This window comes from Rhea americana, unplaced genomic scaffold (genome assembly GCF_003343005.1).
Source record: "Rhea americana isolate MKP2758 unplaced genomic scaffold, rheAme1 scaffold_10, whole genome shotgun sequence".
NCBI lineage: Eukaryota > Metazoa > Chordata > Aves > Rheiformes > Rheidae > Rhea > Rhea americana.
Window position 1 is genome coordinate 1696839 of NW_028185039.1, and position 26764 is coordinate 1723602.

General features: G+C 43.5%; 1 long non-coding RNA gene across 1 annotated transcript in view; it reads right to left on the reverse strand.

The window, feature by feature from the left end:
* The window catches only part of LOC146601580 (uncharacterized), an 86363-nt gene that overhangs the window by 38257 nt on the left and 21342 nt on the right, over positions 1 to 26764 (reverse strand). Inside the window, exon 2 of the long non-coding RNA XR_014895356.1 lies at positions 9711 to 9843. This is a non-coding gene — a long non-coding RNA (uncharacterized LOC146601580). The remainder of the gene's footprint in view (positions 1 to 9710; positions 9844 to 26764) is intronic.

The following is a 26764-nucleotide window of genomic DNA, read 5'->3' on the forward strand; positions in this document are numbered from 1 at the left end:
TTACTGACCGTAAGGCTTGTGAGCAGAACAAGGCACTACTAAGGCATGCATAGAGACGGGCATATACATTCATTTTCCTCCTACACACACGCCAGCCGCTGGCTATATCTGCAGAATATCTCAACTGATGCCTCTCTCTGACTCATAACTACGTAAAGCTCCTTGACAGACTTGGAGGATGAGAGATATGGTAAAATCCCAAACACGAGTATTTCTTCAAAGGTGGAGTGATTATCGGAGCACAGATAAATAACAGCTTCTCCGCAGTTTCAGACACAGGYGCAGGGGAGAACTGGGCTGTATAACCATGCTCCTGAAGCTTTCTTTCATGAAGGTGGCAGGAGTATGTGGTCTGGACTCCCAGACACGCATGCAGGGGATATGTGTGTGCCCAAGGAGCATCTGTGCCTGTCGGGGCAGTGCCGGCTGCCCCACGCGGGTGTGTTTTGTATGGCACTCACAGAAGAACCAGGGAGCGCAGTGATGAGCAGGTGGGTGGACTTGAGTGGGATTTCTCCTCCACTGCAAGCTCTGATGATTCTTCATGCATGCCTGGCTGCGTAAGTCGCTCTTCATTTGGCTGACACTCAAAAGGAAGCCTCATAGGAGACTTTCGGAGGATGTTGCACCCAAACAATGGGAAATTGCCTCCATGTATCCGCAGGGATGGGCTATATCAAATCTGAACCTATGATGCTATGCCATGGAAAGCAAAAAGAGGGGTCACTGGGACAGTATGAGCAGCCTGTCCTGCCATTGCATGCCCCCTCCAATGATAATTGTCCATTTTTCATTACTGCCTTCCTTATTTTCTCCAGGACTTGGCCTTCTTTGAAACTCCCACTGAATCAGCTGCCAGATACAGGAATGATACAGGAGCACCCTGATGAACAGAGTGCAACAGCCACTCCTGGCAGCGGGGGCAAACKGGGCAGGAGCACCAAACCTGCAGCGAGTGCTGCCTCTCCTCCCTCCRGGCTCCTTCTCCCCTTTGCCGTGCTGGAGCGAGCACGTACCTGTGCTGGAATGGGCCTTTATCTGCACAGCCAGTATTTCAAGTAGTCACTGACACTGGAATGTATGTGCCAATAAATATATGTGTGTGTGCGCATACACATATATGTGTGTATACATATATACATATACATGGTGGGGTTGGAGCTCTGAAAGTCCTCTTGTGACCGAGGCAAAGAAGAGGTAAGACGAACAAGAGATCCCTTTTTGTCTTCATTCAGATACGGCCGGGATATGCCAAAGCTGAGCTGTTTGGGGGTAAGCGTGGYGCTGAGGGTTCAATGCCTATGTGCAACGCTGACCAGCATCATCAGGTTCTGCAGCCTGAGAAGGTGTATGGAGCAAAGACTGCCTCATCCTACCCTATTCCAGCAGCAGCARCAAGGAGCAGGGCATCAGGAGCACCACTAATTTCATAGTGCAGCCGGTGGGYTTGCTAGTGGAGAGATCTGCTCTACCTTTCCACAGAGAGTCACCGACTCCCCCTGCCACRCATTTTATTTTATCCTAGGAGTGTAAACCCATTTCCACTGAGGGCAGAGGCACTAAAACACAGAGAAAGAGGAGAATAACACCTTATCTTTCTTTAATCCCTATCATCCCAAAGGATCCTAATGTCATTCGCTTTACTTTCTATATGTATGCACAATTAATTGGCATTACTACAGAACTGCAGGTATTCTCAGACTTAGGAAAGAGTCTCTTGTAACAGTAGGGTAAGCAAATTGTTTCTGCTGTTTCTATTACAGCCAACTTTGATTATCCATGGTAATGGGATAACAAGACTAAAGCAAAAACATGCCTAACATGAAACTTATGCAAATTAAGCTGGAAGAAGTGATGYTGAGAGTAATGGAGGAAAGAAAGGTCAGCAATATTGATTAAGGAGCATGGAGATCTCTGCAYTAGTGCTGCCCTAAGCTTATAAACCCCTAAATGCTGGCACCGTGGTAAAGCAGTTATTTCCATGCCAGACCCGGCCTCCCCYTGGTATGGGGAGTCTGAACCCCACTTGGCTGCTCACAGATAATCCCGAGCTGAGGGTGATACTGCAAGTCTAAAGGGGCCTGGCACTGTGCAGGGAAAGCAGAGACACGTCCCCTGCACAGGAACGCGAGGTCCCGGCGTGGTGAGCCCGGTTGCGTTAAGGCTGAGCATTTCAAAGCCTCCACATGAGGGATCYGCCACTAAAATGAGTCAGATTTGGACACCCCACCCTCCTCCTTCCTGCAGGAGCAAGAAGAAGCCCAATTTAAAGGTCAATGTCTTTATGGCTTTCACTGTGTATGTACCGGGATCACTCCTCCCCAGACAGAAACCCAGCACCCACCAGGTGAGCCACGGCCACTGTTCGAAGGAGCACAGCAGGTGCACCCATAGATGAGGAGGGGAAACGTGGCATCCGTTATATCTGTATAGCTGTTATATCTGTTTCCGAGTATGTTATATCTGGAAACAGATATGACATATCTGCTTGCCATATGGCCRAAGTTGAGTAAAGGACTCGTCTAGCAGCACTTGAGTTAATCTGTTGTCCCCCAGCTCAGCAAAGCCCAGATTCACTCTGCTCTGCCACGGGGGATTTTCAAAGCTCCCTGAGCATCAACATGCTGGAGGCAGCTCTGAAAAATCTCTGATGGTGGGTGGATAAAAAGGGCATAAGTGGAGATGAGACAGAAAGCAGAGAGGGAGGAATCTTAGAGGAAGACTAACCTTCTTAATAGGTTTTATTGATTTAACCCAAAGAGAGAACAGTAGGGGGAAATTTATGCCATTTAAATGCAAACCAGCAATAAAATAATCATTAGAGTCATAATCTCAATCTGTTAGCATTTTATGTAGAAATGAGCTTAATGGGAAATATTTGCCATGTAAACTATTTTGCATTTAGTTAGTACAAATGTGCCTCTTAAATATAATTAGTACAGACTTTCTTTAAGGAGTTGTTTTAGTCCTAAATTTTTTTAAGTGCCTGATAACTTCAGATCCTGAAGTTGAGCCTGACTTGGAGAAACTGCTGGTCCAGCCTACACCTCTGAAAACCAGCCTCTCTCTAGGACACCAAGCTGAGCACCTGTGGATATTCCTGTTTTCCCTACTGAAGAGACATGTGGAATCTGATGGCAGTTAGAAAACATCACTCTTGACTCAAACAGCGCTGATATTTTTTTGGCTGACCACAGAGCTGCACCTCTCGGTCAGATACTGGGGCTTTTGACAGAGGAAAAGTGACCTTAGAGTGCATTTCCAGCTCCTTTACCTTCCAGAGGTAGAAATGCCTGATAAGCTCTCCTAGTTTCAATTCCTTCCATAAAGGAGGAAAATACAGAGTATTTCCTTTGCAGAGGAGATGCCGGGCTAGGAAGGAATGTGCTGAGTGTTATCTCCTCTACTGCCCCTTGGAGCAGGAGRCTGTGTCCCTGCCTAGCGTGGGATGGGGAAATCGGAGGTGTCAACTTGGGTCTCAGAAGCAGCTTTTCTGGACAGTCCTTCATCCCCAGGATCAGCACTGCCCACGCGCTCAGGGAGGTCACCGGCCCTGTGCTCCCATGCCACAGCAGCGTGCCGTTCCAYGTCCATCTCAGCTGCAAAGACAGAAATAAATAACCTCTTCTGCTGGGGACACTTTTAAATCTCCTTGCTAGATTTTCATACACTAGTCTGCAGTTTCAGCTGGGCCAACCATCATCTCATTTAGCGCCCGATTCGCAGGGCTCTGCTAAATCCAGGCTTTTATTTGATGTTGATCACCGGAAAGCAAGTGCTGCCAAGGCCTGGGGACGCTCTCACACGCAGCACCGTGTAGTTTTTCCACTTCTCTGTGCAGCCCACCTCCTGCTCGTGGGGAGGAACATCTGGCCAAGATGAAGCTGCTTCACTCCCGGACCGCTCGTGCCAGCAGAGGCAGTCACAGGGATGCACAGAAGATGCAACTGCCGGCTGGGCCAAAAACACCTGCCTTGAAACCCCATAGGCCTGCTGTGGACCTGCTGGTGGAAGGACTCCTGCAGCCCATGCATGCCAGAGCAGCCGCTCTCCAGCAGATGCCTGGCTGTCAGGGACCCTGTGCCAGGGTTGGCACTGGCAGAAGCCACTGACGACCCTCAAGTGGATCTAGCCTCACATTCGCCGTCTGGAGAGTCTCTGCAATGAGGTTCTCGGCCCTCAGCCCACCAACCGGCCTCATATTGCTGTTTCCTGTCCAGGTTTCTCAGCATGCACTGAACCTCATGCTGGTTTGGTAATTCAGGCTCACAAGGCGGTTATTAAAATCTATTCAAAGCTAATGTCAGCCATTTCGGTGTTAATGTCAGTGCCTGAGAGGCATAGCAGGAGGTGGGGAGAAGGACTTTGATTTCCCAACTTTAATTTCCAGCTGGGGTGGGCTTAGCAGACAGCAGTGGGAGACTGCATGTGGGAGCAGTGGAGGCCCATGTTGCCCTGTCTCATGCCACCGAGAACTGGAAGTCACAGTATAATCCCATCAGCCAAACATTTCTCTCAGTGTTTCACTTCATAGCGTTTATTCCTTGCTGGCCATTGCAGAGGTGCTTCAGCTGCAGGATCCCAGCAGGTGAGTCTGTCTGAGTGCCTAGCTCTGACATGACAGCCAYGCACTGGAAACAGGCCAATGATGCCCTTCTGCAGCAGGCTCCCTCCACAGCACTGGCTTGTCAGGCAAGATTGGGCATCACACTAAGACACCTCCTGTCTGGTGTCGGAGGTTTCAAACCATCTTCTCTCCATTTAGCTGCTCTTTGGGAAGGGTCTGTGTCTATGTAGACCCTGCAGAGTACTTCATGCCTCTCTGCTCTGGGGCTGGAACTTGCTCACATCAATTAGGTAAGTCCAGACCAACTCCAGACTTACTTTGGAAAAAATGMCGGGTAATTTCAGGATGTATGTGTGGTTACCACTATGCAGGCTAAGAAAAGGGTAATCAGAGCTCTGGGTTGTAAGACGATTCCTTGYGAATCTCAGGAAGGAATTAGTCCCATCTCCTCCGCCACTACGCAACATTTGCCTGTGTGGCTACACACACCGCAGGAGGCTTCATTGCTCCATACGACGCGCGGGTCCTGCTGCTCGCCAGAGGCAGGGTGAAAAGGACACGATGCAGTGCCATGGAACATCTCATGGGCAGAAGACTAGGAAGTAGGGAAAATCTGCCCTGACCACCCTCAGCCAGCACAGGTACAGCCTATGTCCTTGAGGAGGCACAGCAGATGTTCGGCATCCTCAAGGTACAAAACTTCCTCCAACCCTGGCACTGCAGGCTGGACCCTGCTCTCTTTCCACCCCCAGTTTCCGCGTCTATTAGCAGGGATTCCTCCACCTTGGCTGAGRAATGAACTGCAGTCTCTAATAGCTCACCCTAGCTGGAAGCTTTTCCCCATATGTAAATACTACGTGTRTAACAGTGGCCTAATTTCAAACTACAGAAATACTTCAGACGCAGATAAGTACACTTTATGTCCACAGCATGCATGGCTTAAATCATCTGAATTTAACACASGGTTATATAGTCCAAAGGTTTTGTTGAATTTTTAGGCTAGAAGGCACCATTGTAACTCTGTGGCCTGGCTAGTAAATTTTACCCAAAGATTTAAAGCAAATCTAACTGTAAAGCTCCATCCTCCTGATACATAAAAATTAGCCTAGTTCATCAGCACGGGAACAGAACAGCTGCTGGAGGGAGAACGATCACAAGTCATCTGAATACTGAAGAACACAGTGTTGACCAGTATCTCTGAAGGGCAGCAGGTCCTGGCTGGCAATACTTCCACAATATCAGGGTTATTTTGCTCTAGATACGCCTCAGTGTGCCTAATTTGTAAAATGAAAGTAATGAAAAATTCTGAAGTCAAAGTCATTATTCAGAAGCAGTACCGTTATCACTGTTTTCACTTACAGAAGTGTTGCTATTACAGGGCAGCAAAACTCCAGTGACTGTCAGCAGTGGACAGGCAGGTGGATGAGATGTTTTAACAAGGTACGACCTCAAAATCTCTGGATTTTGAGATCAACAGCCTGGGAGATGGAGGCAGGGAAGAGGTGCGGCACTGGTAGCCCCATGCCCAAGGCTCACGTCCCTGCCCTCTGGGGCCAGCACCTCGCTGCTGGTGCAGGAAGACATGGAGAAGAGGACAGGGAGCCTCATCTCCCCATGCGAGGCAGCTCTCACCAGTGGGCAGCCAGCTTGTGACCAGCATCACACATCACACGGCAGGTTACCATGCAGTTGAGAGAGGGCAACAATTTCTTTTGCCAAGATTTTAATTTATCTAATGAGAAAGAAAATAATCAAGCTGACAKTCACCCAGGTGGTTCTGCACTTCTCACAGCCCCCCTTTTTTCAGCCCATTTTATAACAGGGTTATAACCTGAGGACACAGYAGTAACTCCTGCTATAATCTTTTCTTTACTAACGTCACTTAGCAGATGGAGTCATTTAGAGGTGCTCACGTTTAAATGAGCGGCTTTCCCTGAAAGGGACAGAGCTGAGGCTGCTGGCAAGATTTTCGGGATCGTTAGCCTAGAAAATGCTTAGCAGGGGAAGCAATTGGCAGGCAGATTTCACGGACATGGCATTGGTAGCCTCTGCCAGCAAAATTACAAGGCTGAAATCCTGGAGCTAGATGGGACCAAACTGTTCGCAGCAAACAATTTAATTGATGAATGGAGTGAATTGCCCAGGAGATGATTTTTCTTCATCTGCTCATCGTGTGAAACCATTTAGAGAAGGTTTCAAGCAATTGGGGGTCAACCAGCTACCTGTCTGCAGAGCCTCCTGCGTCAGACATGAACTGGCCAGGACTCACCTCCCTGTACTTGTGTAGACCATCGCCAACTCGTACAGGTATGTGGTCCTCAAGCAAGCAACCAAGAGCTGTAAGCACGGCTACCTCCAAGCTTGCCTGTTTCATGTAAAGGAAGATATTACTCTTCCCTACAAATCCTACTGYTCTCTCTTCCTTAAGCCTTGGTGGCTTCAGTAATACTGCTGCTCTAGTGCAGGAGATCTCAGCACTGGTTGTTTGCAGTGGAGCCTATGCAACATGAAGAATGGTGCCAAACTAAACAGCAACATCTAATTTTCAGCTCATGTGAGAAACTCAGCAGCAATCTCAGAGGACACCTCCTCTCTAGCCTTCCAACCCCCTTGCACCATATTACACTCATGCACTCCTTTCAACTGGTCTAATAAAGTCTATTACCTCTCCAGCTCTTCCAAGGTGAATAACCATGAAAATGTACATTGAGATGAATGCTTGCAGCCCTTGAAAATAGCCTCCTTCTTGTGAAAAGGCTTCTAGGAAGTGAACACAAGGGACAATCACTACCAAGGAAAGGAACAATATTGGTGATGCTGACTTGGCAGCCTTTGACCCAGTCCTTACAGAGGGTGGGAGAGAAGAAGGAGGAACCAAGCCGAGGAGCAGAGACCATTTGTTGCATTTACTGCTGACAGTGTCCACAGAGACCAATCCCAAATTATTCAGCTTAATAGTTCTAAAAATACACTCTTCTTTGGCTGCTTTGTGGCAGGCATGAGGCTTTCTCTGGAACTCCCATTTTACATCATTGGTAACAACACTAAATAGTATAACAATTGTGAAAACCCTGCAGGAGTCTTTGATGTAAGTATCTTCAAGATGCAGGGCTGATCWGCTCAAATAACAGAACTGTCTTTTATCCTTTGCATCCTAAGCCTGCTGTTTTGGCACTCACATTTGAAATTCATTGCCTGGTTCTGGGTCTGGAGCCATCAGGACACATGCTGCTCCCTATCTGTCTGCACTACTGAGATTTTTGTGTGCCTGGAGGGACCTGAGCACCTGAGCTCTGCTTACTTTCAGTGATGCTTTTAACTAGCCCTAATTGGTTAAAAAAGTCTCTTCTGAAAGTGGATCTTAGGAGCTTTAGACTTGTGGGTGCTTTTAAAAATACTGCCCCTGGACAAGACTGCTCATCTTTCCTTCCCATCCTTCAACGTCCCCTCTGGGCTTCAGAGGTGCTCATGAACCTCCAGCACCACGGTTCCTCACTGCCAGACCAACTGGAGTCCTACTGCCTGCAGAGCCTGCCAGCCCCCAGAGCTGCACACCGACACTGCATTTACTTCAAAAAAGGACAAATGAGACAGAAGAAGAAAAGGTGAAAACAAGATAATAGCTGTGGGAAAAGACTTGACAATGCTGGAAATGAAGGCTCAGAGAAAAGTTTTTCTCCTGAAATTATTCTTTTCAATTTCAATAGCACATGGAAGAGAAGTTTAAGCACACTTTTTAACACCTTTTGTACTCAAATTCCAAATTTACCTGTCTACCCAAGCAATAATAAAAATAATCTTTTTTATCCAGCTGCGCATTTTGCTATAGAAATTTGTTTCCATTAAACCATTCCCTTTTGTCCTCTTAAAAAGCATATTTTAAATAATAACAGTGCAAAAAAAATTACACACTACCCAAAAAARCCCAACCCTGTTGACTGTGCACTTTTAGACAAAAGTTATCTTTCTCTCTCGATGAATTGATGACAACTCTTTTTATAGTGTCAAGGYAGAGATAAGAGAGAGTGGGAATATTTCTTAGAGCCCAGCACAGCTAGTCATTTCAACAGGAAGCACATGGCAAACTCTGGTCTTAGAAAACTAAATTACAGCACCGGTGTGAACCTGATGTTCTCTTTCTGCTTTGTAAAACACGATTTTGTAGGAGTTGGGATGGAAGTATACATTCCACTTCTCATCCTCTGGGAAAAACCCATTTTTTCCATACTCCTTTAACTGTACTGGGAGAATATGAATTCCATCTTTAAAAAAGAAAGAAAGAAAGAAAGAAAGAAAGAAACAAAGAAAGAAAGAAAGAAAGAAAGAAATCAAAACCAACCCCACTCTTGCTCTCTCAAAGAGCTGTCACGTCATGCAGGAGGCAAGCTACGTTTCTTGCTACCACTTTACAGAAGTGGATGGCCTTGGGAATTCAAGATGTTTAACCCTCTCCCATGCTGCCTCGTCATCTGTCCAGTCCTTGCTCCTCACAGCCTCTGGACTGCTTATGGGAAGAAATGACTCGTTTACAGAATTTAGACCTAGTCACACATTTGACTTTCTTTGCACATGTGGGAGATTGGATTGAGCAGCAGGGCTGCCTCAAGCACTTCATGGCCAGGGATCACCTGCTGAGCACACTGAGCCACAGATCACTCTAATCATGGATTAGGTTTGAGCATGAGTAACCGTCAGGATTCCAGGTCAAGCTGTCCTGGTAGCCCTGCTCATCCCTAAGACAACTGACCAAATTCTCACAGCAAAGGCAATTTCACCACGATTAATACCACACTTTCAAAAGTGCAGCAGTAGCAGCTCATCCATTTAGGGTTTCTCTGGGAAGGTCYACACTTGGCCCATGCTCAGAGCAGAGGCCCTCCAGAAATCACCCCAGGAATAGCAACATGAGAAACACAACCCTTAATCTCTGTCTACATCTTTCACCAGCCTTCCCTCTTGAAAATGAATGCTGTACTCTGTGTCTGGGGAAGATTTCCAGGTACTTGAACTCTCCCCAGAGAGACTTGTTCCATCTGTACAGTCCTCATCTGTGCTCTCCCATGCACAGATGTTTCACACCAGCTTGTGCACAGCAGCCTATTTCTCTAGCYCTGAAGATACAACTGGAAAGGTTATCCCTTACCTTTGTGCCTGTGTGTTGCTGCTGGTTCCCGATAAAGTCATGAATGTCACCTAGTTGTCTGTAGGGGCTGGGAGGCACACTGGACACAGCATCAGGGATCCTGGAAGGTGGGTCACCAAGCCCAGTATTTGAACTGCAAGAAAAAAAATGAAAACGTAAGAAGGAGTTTCATATGAAAGAGCTTTAATTAATATAATGGCTCGATTGTCCCAGRGACAGCTTAGTTACTCAGGTAATGGGTCAGACCCAGAGAGCCAAGGATCAGATGTGAAAGGGAAGAGGACCAAGGGATGGACCAGCAATGAGTTAGCTGCTCAACATAGTAACTCAAAGGAGAAAGAAATCCAGGAGGAGGGGCTGCAGGAGATGTTAAAAGTGGACTTGGGACTGAAGTAARAAGAATGGGATAAATGCCAGATGGGAATTGAAAGAGCTGTGAGGAAGATGGATAGCTCTGAGCATGCACAAGGCAGATGGTGCAAGACAGACATCAACGCAAAGCTCCTGGAGGAGGGAGGAGCCACTACCGCCACCAGAGAGCTGGCCTCCCAGCAACCAGTCACCCAGCACGGACAGATTTTAACAAGCTTAACCATCCTAACATGTGGAATTGGTCTTATAAATGTGGTTTTTAAATCTTAATTGTGATTTTATTGTCTTCTGTCCTCCTCACCTCCAACTTCCTCTCTGTTTATTCTCTGYTAGTTTTGCTCATGCTCTCTGTCCTCACCACTGCTGTTGAGCTCTTGCTCACCTGTGATGCTAGACAACCAACATAGGGGGTGTAAATGACAATAACTGTAACAGCATCATGGTYGCGATAGTCAATATCTTGTTTTATTATCATCAACATAATAACAATAATAGCAATATTGGGGCAAATATTTCATTATTCCTCCTGTTGTTATTATTCAGATGTGACCTTAAGAAATATTTCTGAAAGACAACACAAATCCGATGCAAGATCCAGGAGAACAGGGAAGTTAATTAAACGTCAGACTGATGGACAGAGCTGGGATAAGCCTAGAACAGTATCAGAGAGCTGGACAACTTTGACGAGTGTTGGGAGATGGATGGATCTGGGACAAGTCCCAGACCTCTCCCTCTGCAAGGCAAAATTGTCCTACCTACACAATTCTTAAATACAACATTGCTCCCTGATCTGTCACTGTTTCATTGATTTATGCAGGTGAGGAAAATTTCCGGAAAAAGCTGCCTTCCTAACCATGCTACCAATCACAGTCTGATCTGGTGACACTTTATTACCTCCAAGTGACGCAAAGAAAATAGAGTCCCACTGAAAACAGCAGTGCCTTAAATGTAGTTTTTAAACAGAACATGTCTGAACTCATGGCAGGTAGGATTTTTTTGAAAAAGATTTCTCCTCCTTTTTTCAAACTAGACTTCTGCAAGCAAGGCAGGCAGGGGACAGCGAATGGGGAGAGAGAACAGTAGCTGGAGGGTGTTGCAAAATTCTAAGAATGAATATTACAGAAAAAAGCAAGCCTGTGACATACACCAGGCAATCTGTAAGTCATCAGGAGAGTAGAACACATAATAGACTAATCAATCAGGTAGACAAGGGTGAGAAGTGTCACAAAGAGGCAGTAGGTAGTTGGAGGTCAGTTATGAAATATAACGTCTGAATTGGAAAGGGAAGGACAGTAGCACAGGAACAATGACAGGTATTTGAACACAGGTAGGTGAACGTTGGATCAGTAGTTTCCAGTAGAGTGAATGTCACATGAGAATATTATGGGGATGAGAAGGACAAATAATTTCCAGTCGAGTGAATGTCACATGAGAATATTATGGAGATGAGAAGGACAAATAACCTGGTATTTTTGAGATGGGCATATATCCTGTAAAATGAAAGGCTGAACAGGTGAGACGTTAAAGTCTTGCTCCATTTCAGAAAATGATGATGGAAGATAGACAGTGGGGTTCTCTTTGGTTGTTTCTCTGGATTTCCAGATAAAGTTTGTCAGGTTAAGCAGAGGAAAAGTGGTGCTTTTCCTAAGCACAAAGTCTGCAATTACCATCTTAGATCTGAAACTTAAGCTGGATTCTTTTCTAGCTCGTATTTTCTCATCTGCGATCATGGCATGAGTAATTTCTAATGCAGTTAGCTGAGATGTAGGGAAGTTGCACAGTGCTATTCATGAGAAGAAGGAGATTCTGCATGTGAATTTAATTATTTCTTCTGCTGAGAAAGTGGGAGCTGRTAAAACACATCTGACTCTCAGTTAGCTATCTGGACTGTACAGTGACAACAGGAGTTCAAATAGCATCATTTACATCTGTTGCTAAACTAAGCAGGTAGACTCGCATTACACCTAGGGAAAAGCTTGAATCGTTCACCAGCACTTTTCTGACCTTTACTGCACGTTACAAAGGCATCACACAATCCTGCTAACACCAATTAGACCCAAGCAATTAGAGCTGAGTGAACAACTCACAATGAATAATCTATATCTGGCAAATTTCACCTCCTTTTATGCTCATGAAACATTTACACACAGATTGCAAAGTTCTCACATTTATTTGTTAATGGAAATAATTTGCCATTTTTCCCCTGAGCAAATATCACCGTAACAGTCCATTGAAAATAATCTATATTCAAAATGCAGGCTGTGCTTATGAGCTGTACAAGTCACGTGGCAATGTCTCAGTTCTCTCATTGGATGAGTCAGCTGGGACCAGACTGGCTCTCAGAACTGTATGTCAGGACTGGTAAATCTTTTGCTTGAAATTCCCTTTTACCAAATCTGTCAGCATTACAGCACTTTCTCTGGAYCAAATATCAGCCATGCTTATGGCGGAGCATGGGGAAAGAGCCAGCATGGCTGGACTGAACAGTTGAGTTGGTCTGGTGCATGGACCACCCCTGCCCTGCCCAGGAGCACGCGCCTGTGCGCCCAGTGCTTGACAGTGAYACTCTGAAGTAGTTTACAAGGGCAGGCATTTTATCTGTGAGTTTGGYGCTGGGGTGCTGCTTTGTGTCCCCAGCACCCCTACCTGGCCATGCTGCCCCAGGTAATCCCACCACTTGCCTTAAGGGCTCTTCTCAGGAGCTCACCAGAAACATCATCTTCTGATTCACTCCTTGCCAGGAGGCAAGGTCAGACAGGGTAAAATTCATCCTGCCTCACTAGCCAGTTAAATGTGAAACCCCTTGTAGGGTTCCTCACATGAGAAGATGGAGATGGCTGATGGAGAGAGCCAGTTATCTCAAGAGGCTGAGGTGGACACCAAACACACATAAGCTATAACCGGAAAAACTGATGACTTCCTTAAAGCAGGTGCTTAGCYCTCAGAGGGCAGCTGCAAAATTTATCCTGTGTCCACTGCTGGCAGGGGTCAGGCCACATCCTACGGAGAAAGAGGCAGTGCTTGCAGTCGAGGAGGCAGCATGCTGCTCAGGGGAGGCTAGGCTGAGGGCAGGCGGGCAGACCTTGCCAGCTGCTAATGAAGCCTAGAACGATGTGTTCTCTAAAAGACTGAGACACGCAGAGAGATAAGAGAGCACRGGGCAATAAATCAGACTTTCAAAGCAGACCGTATTAGGAGATCAATGGGACAGATACTAGACTGAAGGAGCAAGCATCGAAGAGACAGGAGCAATTCTGTTCCTCTGTCTTCCCCYCCACTGTTGCTAAGGATTTTTTTTCATTTAATAACATCCTCATAGTTTTTAAATGAGCAGCAAAACCAATGAATTCCACGTGGCAATAGGAATGTATTTGTGAAAGAGAAAGCTACTGGCTCCTAGCAGGATTTGATAAAAGCCTCTCCAAGCTCTGAGTGATTTACAGCCCGCGAAAACAAACACAGACTGATACAAATGCAGAGAGAGGYAAGGATGACACCAACATCCAGGTACACTCAATTACCAATTCATCAGCCCAAGTGAACTTGAAGGGCTTTTCAAACTCTACATGGCTCTAAATTAAAGAAAATCTTTAGCTGGATAACATTCTGCAATTAAGGAGTGGGGGGAGAAGCAGACTAATATGTTGATCTTGGGAACTCTCACCTTTTGTGGGCAAAAGAGCACAGAAGAGGTGGCAGGTGATCTCACATGAGACCTGAGAAAGGACAAGATGCCAGGCTGCCTTTCACACTCTGCTGGAAAGCTCTTTCCACACTCTTGCCTTCCTACTCACTCTACTATGCCCCAGTCCCCCAAAGGCCTTTTTATCTTGCTTCTATTAGAAATTCTGCTTCTGTCTGCCCTGAAGGTATTTATGGCAGAGCTGTGAACATAACTGATTTGGGGATCAATGGCTGAGCTAAAGAAATGTAGGAAAAAATCACTTTATGGTGACCTAAAATGAGAATCACCCAAGCTCTCCTCAGCAAAATATACATGTACATGTGTATGGTCAACCCAGTTGTTCAAATCAACCTGAAATTACTTCAGGTTGAAAATACTGAGGAACATCACCTCCCCTCCACTCTCAGCCTAGAAACACATTTTTTCTAGAGAAGAAATTACTTACAGCTTCCCAGCTCCACACTCCAGCCGCRTTGACACTAATATGGTGTTCAGTACCTCCCTACATTGCATTAAGCCCCATCAGCTCCTTCAGCAGTAGGGGTTGAGCACTATCATAATAAAAGATCAGTAGCAGCTGGGGGCAGCAACAACATCACAGGAACAGAGGGAATCCAGCGACCAGGAGGCTGCGGGAAACTCTTTAATTGTTCACGTACAAGCCGTTTGCATTTCAGTGTCTAATGAATATCTTGGGGAAATGACTCTTTSCTAAAGAGAGAGCATCCTGTTCTTCAGGCTCCGTGCATGCTCACAGCACCCAYGTGAAGGGGAATTGTCCGAAGCTGCCTGTGCCATGAGAGCAACTTGCCTCACTGGAATATGCTCTGCTGCTTCCTGTGTCACCCCAAAACACCCTTTCCAAGATTTCCCTAGAGAAGCGATCTCCCAAAGAGCTGCACTTCAAACACAAAGTCAAAAGCACCTTAGCAAAGGTCTCCGTTCTTCTGCGAGGTCACTTTGTCATTCATCCCCCTCTTTTTGCCAGCAGGAGCAAGGGTAGGACCACAGGGGAGACCTTGGTGCTGAGAGATTTTGGTCCATCAGGGAGCAAAACRCAGGGAGAGCGTTTCAGCCATCAGTCTCCTCCCAGTGTTTACGGACTACACACAAACCCTGCAGGACTGAGCTGCCAACACTGGCTCTTCTCCTGACGGAAGGCGCATCAATCTCTTAWCTTCCCACTGGATGTTAGTCCTCTTCCCGCCTCTTTCCTTAGGTGTCCTCCAAAGACAACAGCAATTGCTCACACACTCAGCTGCAAGGCTGCCTCTGAACTATTTAAAAGCACAGCAGGTATTTTAATTATTCACGTCAAGYGCGCCCTGCTTGTCAACAACTATTAGAAACTGTAGTAGCCAGCATGGGGTTGAGAAGAGTCCTGYCAGGTGGCTCTGCACAGCCCAGCTTTAGGGCAAAGTTTGCATCTGCAAAACAACTGTGACCATGCATTGCCACTGATGGGCCATGTGCGTGAGGAGCACCCAAGGCATCCTGGCATATCTGCCACACTTGGTTCACACCTATGTGACTACATAAACCAGCATGTAACCATTAGCCTGGCTGTCGCTGAGGCCATCCTCAGGACACCTCCTCTGGCAGTTCATGCCTAATGTTTCGTTAGTCCTGAGAGTTTCCATACCACATGCCATTAGATTAGCTCTCATAATATTTTAAGGGCTCTGGAATTACCAAGATGCAAGGAAATAGATTGGTATTTGCAGAGCACAGCTGGGCAGCTTTGCATGAAGACAATAGCAGAGATGGCACGTTTCCTCGCCGCCTTGAGCTGCTCCCAGGGCTGTATACAAAGAGATGCTTTTCAAATCAAGCCCTCTCGTCTCTGYAGTAGAAGCTGACATGTCTCTACCTGCTTCCTACTTGCTGATACTATCAAAAATACTTGCTGCAATAGGACCCTGTCCATGCTCTCCTGATCCACAAAACCACAAGGTGACAGTTCTTCCCTGGGGCCTGGCACTAGAGGTGACCTTGGGTTAAGGTAGAACAAGCTTATCATCTTTGGAGAGAGGAAATATCTGCAAAAAAAAGGACAGTGTCCCACCAAAATGCCTGGAAGAAAGGCAGCTCACGTTTAACTGAGCCATACTTATGTCAGCCTGATGGAGATTGTTCTTCAGCTCCACAGTGCAGTTACGAGTCAGGGCTGAGCATCCTACCTGGCTGAAGGATTGGTGGTTTGGGGTCCTTTATTTTCACCCAACTCAATTAAAGCTCAATTAAATGAGATCTTTCTCTTTCAGACCGCTGCAGCTCTTTTGACTTCCCCTCTGAAGTTGTTCCTTTCCCTTGGAGGTTGCTCTTGATTATTTTTCCTATTTCTGACACTTATTAAATGGCCCCTCTTCCCTGCCTGTGCTCACCATTTCTCCCAGTGTGAGTTTGGAGGATTTCTGGAAGTTCCAAGACTATTAAGGGCCTGCTTTCCCTCCTCTAGGTGAGCAAGAGCCTCTTCATGGGTATCTCCAAGTTTCAGGGCCCTTCTCCAGCAGCAACACCACGTGGGCAAAGCCTGTGGGTGGGGAGAGCCCCACTAAGGATTATCATGTGGTTGAGCAGTTGAGGTCTTCAGATTCACTGGACTGTTAGAACTCACCCCCCTTCTTTTAAACCTACATGTTGTTTTAATGCTAATTTCCACAACATGCTCCATTCGAAGCTCTAATAATGAACAACTGCTTTCTTCCTTTCCTTCTGATTTCATATTCATGAGTCAGGGTTTCCTGGCACTAAGCATAAATGCTAAACGGAAATCGCTGCACAGTGACATGTCTGTGTAGCTTCACTGTCCATTTATTTGCCTTTTCAAAGAGCTGCTGTGTTAAGCAAACATCTCTGCCTGGATCCTATCTGGAGGAGTTTGTCTGGTACGGCATGGTGCCTGCCGGGGTGGGGGAAGCGGCTGAGTGTGTGATGGTGTCTCATAGCTCTGTTTTTGCTTCAGGGTATTTCTTGTACAATAGTCAGAGCTCAGTGAATACCTCAACCTTTTCTTGACTATTTGCTTGAGTTTTGGCAGGCTCTGTTCAGAGCTGACACAGTGAGGGCTGAACCAGGGATCTCCCAGAGTTAGGCATACCAATTGCTTCAGCTTGAACTCCTCTGAGGGCTCCAGCAGGCAGTGATGGGAGATGTCTTGGCAGGGGAGGCAAAGAGACACCACTAACATTGCTGGTGAAATTATTTTTTCTGTTAACTAGAAAATTTACTTGTGCACAAAAAAATCTATTTCAAGACTCATCCAAACTTATGGTCTTCCCAAAAAAGCAGGGGCAAAAGGAATATTGAAAAGGGGCTTGTTTTGCACTAACCATAATGRTCAAAATATTTCAATATCTTCCCTGGAGATTATGCTTCTATTTTGAATTTGAATATGTTGAAATTGGCAAGGGCTAAAAAATAATCTGAAAGCATAAACCAAAGGAATTARATTTTGATATATTTCAAGGTGAACCAAAACAGATATTCTTCTCTGCAGAGCCACTGAGCAGTAGTTGCTTCTCCTTGTAACTTGCCTTGGATGGAAGCTTTAGCCACAGAAACTCATGTTCTGAAGCTACACCTCCAGCAGGCCATCCCACCAGCTGAGCACCACMCCTATCCACCTCATCTTATGAAGCACATTGCAGCCATTCAAGGTGTTGCTGTCCTCATCCACCCATTTTGCAACCAAAGGCGAGCAGGTATCTGCACCCTGGGAGCAAAGTCATCAGTTTGGAGCTGGTGGTGTGCTTTGCTTGCCAGTGCTCGCAGTCTACTCTTTTCAGTAAAACATCAGCTAAAGATGGTTTTGCTCTAAGACATTGGGCTTGAAAGTGGAACAACTGATGCCYGGGGGAAAGGTTTCCGCTAAGAAGATCCCCAAGACCGATGCTCTGACCTGCTCTGCTGCTTCTGCTCCTGTGATGGCCATCTTCACACAGGAAGGTGGGCAGCTGAGGAATTGCAATGATGGAAGTGGCAGCTCTCTGCTCTTCAGATATGAGAGCCCCTACCTCACCTCAGCTGCAACGCAACATGTTCACTGCAGCCTCCTTCTCCAGGGTCCAGGGGATGCTCTATAACTCCTTATGCTTTTGCTACCRTGCTGCATCCCCACTTTCCTTTTGTGCTCATTCCTTGCCTTTCATTGTGTTAGCTTTCCACAAGTGCTTTAACAAATGAGCTCATAGGAAGGCAAGTGCAAGGAAAAATGACATTGGAAATTAGGATAAGAGAAGAATTTCAGACCATGAGAAATGAACTTAAAGATGTCAATATTTACAATCAACCAACTGAAGGGTTGCATTCCTGCTCATGGAAGACATGCTGTGTGACGTGTATTCAATCAAAGTAACCAGTGGAGACTACATTTTGAATATTATCTACATGGAACAGACTCTTGTGAGGAAATCATACAGCAGTATTTATTAGCGGCCATGATTCAGCAAGCAATAGAAAGAAATATTCCTCAAACCATCATCAACTTCTCAAAGACAATTCCCAGATGGGACTGAAGGTAAAAACTATTTAATTAAAAAGCTATTCAGTTATGGTAAAACTGTCATGCTCTCACTGAAAAAGTCTGATTGTCAAAAGTGACTTAGGCTGGAAAGCTGCAGTGAATCTTAAGTCGCATTTGAATGGGGGTTCCAAATTCTGTTTCTAGGGACCCAAAAGCATAGCTAGATCTCACACAGTTGAAGGTGTCTTGCAGCTGGATGTCTAGATTAAGGTAATTGTCTAGACTTTTATCGTCAGTGAATGGAGATGTACACCATCCTCCAGAGAGTGATTCATTCTTCCTGTCTTAGATACCTATTTTAGGATGGGATGAACTGCATTCTGCAGTTGAGGTGTTGAACTTTCTCCACTGACTATGGAGGAGTCTAGCTGATGAGCTTAGGCTAGATGGTTAACCTTTATATTGCTAAAATTAGGCAGTCRTTGATTCTGGTGAAAGTATACAAAGCTGTGGCACCACAATGTCATAGCAACTGGTACGTTAGGAGCACTTGGCTAACGCCTACAGTGAGCTGACACAAGAGAAGCAGTGGTCTCCTCAGGCAGGAGATAGATGAGCCGAAATCCTCGCTGTCACATGCACATACTTGGTGATCTCAGAGTTTAACTGAGACCCAAGGACACTTCAGTGCCTGACCACATCGTCCAATTCATTCGTGGCATATCAAAGGTACAGATTACATCCAATTCCTTCCAAAGCCTGGCCTGAAACTTGTAATTTTGTAATCCCAGGAGGAAAGTAATGACCAACTGGTCTCTCAAGGGAAACTGAGTGCAGCCTTTCAAAAAGATCAAGCCTTTTGCTGAGCTTGGGCTTTCCTGGGATACTCCAAGCATCCCAAAATCACCATTTTAGTTCTGAAAAATCAGCTGTACCCTTCTTTTTTTTGAGCAGCCATGTCTTGCATTTTTAAGGGTTTTCCTACAACCTTGAGATCCAGTTTGGAGTGGCCACAGGTATGATACAATACAATTGGCTCCATGTTTCGACGTTGTTGTGGTCTGGAGACAATAACAGTAATCTACAGTGGAGCTGGAGCCCTATAGATGAAAAGGCTTGGTATTACCACCGTTGCCGAAAGATAACTTTTAATATACCAAAATCTGCTCAGGTCTGATTGCTAGTTCAATTGTAAAAACAATCCCACTGTCCTCCAGGGGCTTTTAGCTATCAGTTCCCCAGAAGACAACAAAGTTATTTTTGCAATGACTTTAGTARGGGCCAATTTCAGTCCTCCCAGAAGAGCAAGATCTATACATCCCTCAGAGCCTTCAGGTCAAAATCCTACGACTTCCATTGCTGCACTATATGATGCCAAGTTATTTGTGCAACCCAGAACTGGAGCTACAGGAACTCTACAGGAGAACCAGACATTGCAATTTCAAAGATCAACATGAGGAAAATGACAATGAAATAGCAGAGTAAATGGAAGAAGAGGTTACCAGAGGAAGGGTAGACTGCCATCCATAAATAGCTTTCTAAGGGAAATGTTTGCAACAGGCTCTGAGGGGGCAGTTAAATTACAAAGAGTATGTCAGTACCCTTCTCCAAAGCCAACGAACATCCAAGAACAGTGAGAATAAAACTCATGAGTCTAAAGACAGAGGTGGAGTTTTTTAATTACCCATAGTAGGGGGCTTTAATTCACAAGAAGAAAGATTTGTGCTCCTTAGAAAGATTTGTGCTCCTTCCTGGGGTGTACCCCTGCCAGAGAGGTGTAGAATGCAGCTGATGACAATAAGCCTATGGCTAAAATCCAAGGGGTCCCTTAGGAGCCAGGGGAATGCCTTCAAGGCTTCCAGTTCTATACATCAGCTGGTTTACTCTTATCAGAAAAAATAGTGCTTTTCCTGACTCATCTGGAAAAYCAAGATAGATCATACTTATTTAAGGGAATGTTCACAGTGCTCATTGGAATGTGTTCAAGAGAAGGCTGAGCAAGCCTCCAATTCACTGTGTGATACCAAAAGTAACACAGGCTGTGCAGGGACTGTGTAGCTAATGTGTTTGGGGAAAAAGTCTGTTAGACTGAAATAAAAGACAGACGCTGTGACCTCAAGGGGATAGAGACCTGGACTCCACACTGGAGGAGTGGAGTCCCTCTCCACCTTTAAGACAGTAGGTGATATACAAGAGAAAGTAAATTATATATATATATATAAAAATATATATACACATAAAATATGTAATTATGTGTATATTTACACATAATTATGACTACATATGTGCATGGCTATATACACATTCACATATATTGCATACATATGCATATTGCATATATGCAATATATGTGAATGTGTATATAACTATGTACACTCACATATAYGATCTATCTATCTAGAGACATTTACACATATGAATACTTCTTCAAGGTTAGTGATACAAATTATATTTCTGGAACTGAACAGTTTTACTTAACAGAATGACCGTGCAGCCTATGAGATACAGCACTAGTGACTTTCTCTTTTTCTGTCTATTTAAGCCATTGAGTGACCTGAGACAAGTTTCTCCAGCTGAGCCTCAATTTTTCTGCATTTAAAAACAAACTAGTGTTACTGTAAACTGCTGGAGATCTCCTAAGAAAAGACACCGCATGGGAGACCTTTTATTTCAAATTCTGAGAAGTGATAGCCAAATGCTAGTTTTTAAATACAGCTGGTGAATATATGAGAAAAATTGATTTCTGCAGAAGACTACCTCATTTTGCTGAAAAATCAATAATCATCCTCCATACTAGCATTCAAATATTTGATAGAAAGGATCAAACAAAGGTATATTGTGGGTTCAGTTTGTTCACTGGAAAACAGAGGAAACACAACACTAAACTCAGTTTTAAATACTTCGTTGATAGAGAACACAAATGTCAGTATGACCATCTTAGAGACGATATTTTAGAATATGTAAAATTAAATGACTCAGGATTACTCATGATGATATCCCACAAGCAGCAAAGGTTCTTATTTCAGGAAAATTCTGGGAATTGTTAACAATGTGAAGAAAATGTAGTTATAAAAATTGCCTCCCTTGATAGAGAAATACAAAGACTTCAGGCTCTATGGATGAACATTGTAAACCAAAAGCAAGACAGAATACTAATAAGTGTAACAGAGATCTCAATACATAATCAAGGGAAAAGGCAAAAGCATAAATAAAATTGGCCAAAAGAGATTTCCATGAAAGGGACAGCAAGATAAAAGGGTTTGGCTTGTCTTCTTACAAGGGTGTTCGTATAGAGAAATATATGTATTAAAATATGGAAATTTTTCAAAACAAACATAAAATCATTTAAATAAGGAGATACAGTTCAGTTAGGAAAAAGACAAAAACGAAAAAAACAATATCACAGTACTGAGCAGTACTAATGCCTAAAGGACTGTAAGATACTTAATTCTTGGTGAAGCTTGGGACCAGCTGGCTTTACAGCTAAGGGTTACTGGTCAGACATTAAAATGCTTTCCTACCAGAAAGTTGCGTTTTAGCAAAACTGAAATTTCTCCTGACATGTATTAATTCTGGCAAAGTCTCATTTTAAAAGAATTAGAAATGCTTTGATAAGTCAAACATTTCATTTCAAGACTTTCATTTCTATTTTTATCCAATAATATAATTTTCATACATTCATATCCAAATGACATTTAAATTAACCTGAAATATACTTTAAAATTAACTTAATGTCATTCTAACCAGAATGCAAACAAATGTCAAAATCTTGTAATTTCCTACAATCTATAAATTCTTAYATCATCCTACTGCTTATTCTTAGGCTCTCCAGGTATCCATTCTAGAATTCATACAGAAATACAAGAAAAAGGCAGACTCTTGAAAACATTGGGGTATGTTATTGTTATTCTCATACGAAATAACTGGACACTTATAAGCAAGCAGATCTTTTGGGCATAGAATCAGTCTAAAATGTAAACATTAAGACTGTAGTCTGTTAAACACATGCAATGCATACAAAAAAGAAGACTGTCTTYAGACATACTGAACTGCATCCACTCTACCTAAGTGAAGAAACAGGAATTTAAGCACATTTTGGGTACAGGAAAAGCATCGGACTGTGTAGAGTGGCCATTCCTCATGAATATTCCTTTATTTGCTTGGATTTGGTTTTATATTTAGAAATGTTATAAATAACTTATATTTGATCAAATGAAATAATGTTTTGATAGATGATTCACTCATTTAATCTCCCCACAAGAAGGACTGAAGATAAGACTGTGTTTTTACTGCATCTGTTCCTCTGGCAGAAAAAAAATAATTTCAATGGAAATGTTGCAAAAACCAACTCTTTCTATCCAGATGYTCTATTTCCATATTTCTGATGCCACCCTGCCTCCAACCATTTATTTAGATTTACATGAATTAACTAGTGTAGGACAGATACTAGACTACAAAGTAAATATTCAAAAGCACAATGTTTGCCTTTGAAGATGATTTTGGAAGTTCAAAACAAAGGCTGTAATCTCTTGTCCATATACAAAAATAAACACCAGGGGACAGATTTAATTCATTGAATAGTTTCATCCCATAAGGTACTGTTACACAAGTTTTAGAACAAAATTGYAATCTAGAACAAAATACACAAGTTTCAACTAAGTAGATAATGTATCATTTGTATGAAATCATTTATTCCTAATTTCTATTCATTCTGTGGGTTATTTCCACAAATATTCAAGATCTCTTTTTCACTTAGAAAAAAGTACAACTACAGCTTTACAKTTTTTTTTAATAATAAACCTATTAAGTTAACTATATCAAACAWTTTTCCACAACCGCTTTTAAAGTAATAACCAGTATTAAGGTTATCTGTAATAGTACTGGGCACTGAAGTTATAAACAATAGATATTTGGGATAGAAGCTGAAAATAATTCGTATTGAACCCAAAATGGAGACTCTTTCAATCTCACCAGGTCTTCATGACCAACCATAATGAAAATCCATAATATAAGATAATACTAGGCCAAAATCTGTGCTGTCCTGCGTCAAATATAGTTAAGTATACCAATGTGGAGTTTGTACAAGGTTTCTGGCAAGGGAAAACAAAGCTTTTTGTACACAGAGGATTGGGCAACAGATATAAGAAAATGCAAGTTATCACAATTATGTTCCTCCTGTTTTCTCTTAAAGTATTTGATCATCAGAAAAAACCAACCTTGAAGAAGATATTACATGAATTATCTAGGATTTGATTTATAATAATGATCATATGCTATAGTCAGGGACAGGGATTTTACCTATGATCTACTGAACTGAAAAGATAGGTGCTGCTCCTCAGAAGTTGGATTGTAACTTCACAGTCTTCTGGAGTACGGGAGCAGGCAGGAGAGCAGAACAAGAAAATATTTGTCAGASTTTTTAGTGTCTGCTTGTCAGCATCTAGTCCTAACCGCTATCAAAATTTTTATAGATTTTACTTCAAGAAGAAGATATTAAAAGACAAAAATCAGAAAAACAATTAGAATGGGTTGCAGTGAGAGGGCCCCTTTTTGCTTATATCCATGCAACTGTAAAAACAAAATCATATTTTACTACAAGTAACTGAAAATAGAGCTAAGTAGGAGAATTTTGCTCTCATTAGATAAAAACTATAGGTAAAATTCTTGCAAGGTCTGAATTAAAAAATAAGTCATCAAGACAAAAGCAATTTCTTTTCAAATGGACAGGCAAAAATGGACGGATACAATAACATGATCAAGTAGCCAATGCATGTAATTTGATGGTAAGTCTGTATAAAACTTAATATAGCTTCTATTGTGCCTCTTCCAGATTATGGTCTTGATGTTACTGATTCATGAGCAGTGTTGGAGAAACTACAAGTGAGGAAAGGAGCTTCCAACATGTAATTTGGATTTGTCCTAAAATACAGACATATTGTCAGGAAATAGTAACTGTTACCAAAAATACTGCTGGAATGGAAAGTATTGAGTTCTTTCCACTGGAAATAATCTTAGGAGGAGAAGATACCAAAATAGCAGGCACTAAAACACAAAGTCCCTGGAAGGAGCACATGCCCTGATTCAGCAAAACAGGTAAATACGTGCTTACATTAAGTGAATTCTGCTCAGCTGAAATCACTCATATATGTTATGATTTTAAGCAGGTGCTTATGTCCAGCTGAAGTTAGTTTGATGAAGGAATTCACATGGTGTAGTGCTCTGCTAAATCGGAGTGGTAACTTCACCTTCCCACAGCAATGGCACAATGCATGGGGAAAACGCAGACCTGAGAACTTAACTCACTTGAAAACAAGCTGAAGAACTGTAAAACTCTGTGGCTTCCTTTTATCACATCRTCTGATCATGACAAAGCATCCTGTATAACAGATGACAGGAGAGAAGCGGAGGTACAGACATTTTAAGATGGGATCAAAGGGACTCACRGTTTGCTAGTTTGCTAAGTTGGTGAACCGCTGGATGGCTTGGGTCATCACTTTAACCTGGTGCCTACGGAGGAGGACCGTTCCTCTCTAGGCCCTCCTACRCGTGGAAAACACAAGTGTGAAGGCAAAATTTAAGGAAGCAGTTCCACTCCAATCCATGGCCATGTAAAGCCTCCATGCAGTTTTAAGGTCCCAAGCTGTGTGTCATTCAGACGTAAACCTTCACTGAGGGCCTCCATGAAAATATCCTAGATGGAGGCCAGCTCAGGATGTGCAGCGACTCATTCATGCCTTGAGGCAGCAGTTCATGACCCTTCCTCAAGCAAAAGGAGAGTTGCTCCCACTAGAGTCTTAGATCCAAGGGTGGGCCCGTTGAACATTTACTTTAGCATCTAGGCTTTCATTTGTGGCTGCTTGATCTTTTCTTTTTTTCTCTTCTCATTCTTGAGTAGTTAGCTTCATCCCACAGCTCCTGRGTAGATGTGTTAAAAATAAAATAACAACCAGGGGTGGGATTTTCCAAAGCGCTCAGCATCGCCTAACTCTGCTCTCTTTGAAGTCAGCAGGAGTTTTATTATCGACTTCAGTGGGAGCGGTTAAGCCAATGCTACACAATGTGAAYGTGCATATTCATGAAGCTAGAAGTATTTGCTAATGGTACATGGATTCAAAGAGTTGATAAGATTTCAGTGAAAAAGCTACTTGAAAAAACCCAAGCRGTTCCACAAGCACCAGAACTACAAATCCTGCTTTCCTTGAGTTTGACTGACACAGGTGCCAGAGGAGGTGTGTGCTCTGATTGAAGTTCCTCCTGTCGATGAGGCACTGAGATGTATGCTCTTTCCCAAATGGATTCTCYGGCAGCGAATAAAGGCTCAGCACAAAATGGCAGCTTTTTGCAGAGCAGAAGTAGGGCATCTCTCTTCTACCTCTGCCTGTTTGCTCAAACCTTGAGGGAACTCWCTATTTTTGAGACAGCTATCCTCTGCCAAACTCAGCTGGAATTGGATAATGCACTTAAAAGTTATTAGGGATACACACATATATATGCACATGCTCAGTGTGAACATGAAATCCATATTTTTGCTAAAAGTTCAAGGCCTCTCAGAATCAAGCTCTGAGAGGGTGAAAGAGGTAGTTTCTGATCAGCTAATSAACAGATAGTCTCACAGGGATGAACTGTGATCCTCCGAGGATCTCAGCTATGGAGAAGACCCTAAAAAAAGGGCAATCCATGAGGAAAGAATATGAAGATAAGAATTCAGTCCTTAGAAAAATTTAGGAAAGTGACTGCTGAGATAAAAGTGTCTTCCAGATGGAATATTGCCACATATAAACCTGATGAGTTTGCTTAAAGTATTCAGAAGTGCCTAAAAAATATAGTCAYTCTTTAGTTTAAAGAGCTAAGAGTTTTTGAGGGTTGAAGGTGCAGCACTCCTGGAAAGCCAAGCCATTTGAAAGAGTCTATGGTTGCGCAAGGAAAATGAAGGGTAGCAGCAACAGCGACTGGTCCCTTTGGCATCAGGATTAAGCAGACCAAGAGGAAGAGAAAGCTAGTTGGATACAGTCCCCAAACTCCTTTCATATGTGAATCCAGACTCCCAGAAGCAAAGCTGGGCAATGGACTTTCCCTGCCAAGAGCAGCCCACTGCCAGGCCAGGTGCTCACATGCAATGTCACTGGTTTTGGCACAGGAGATGTCCAGAGAAGAGGAACAGTTCTCTTTCCATCCCACAATTTCCACACCGCTGACAACACAAAAAACAATTCAAGAGGGAATTCAAAGGATCTGTTGAAATTTCAAAGAGGAAATCTGAGTGAGTGAGCATATGTAAATAGAAAGAATGAGTAGCACATAATTACATCAAATTGTTACTTAGCAAGGGAAGTAAATAACTCAAAATATGCAGAGAGCAAAAAATGGCGATGAATTAGAACTAATTACTTAAGGCTAATTAAAATAAGAATGGCTTGAATTGAAATATGTTAACAGCATTGAACCTGCCACCTACGAGGGAATTTAAATACGAATGATAATGTCACTTCAACCTTCACCTGATCAAGGTGGAAAGTTGRGGTTTGGAGCTCG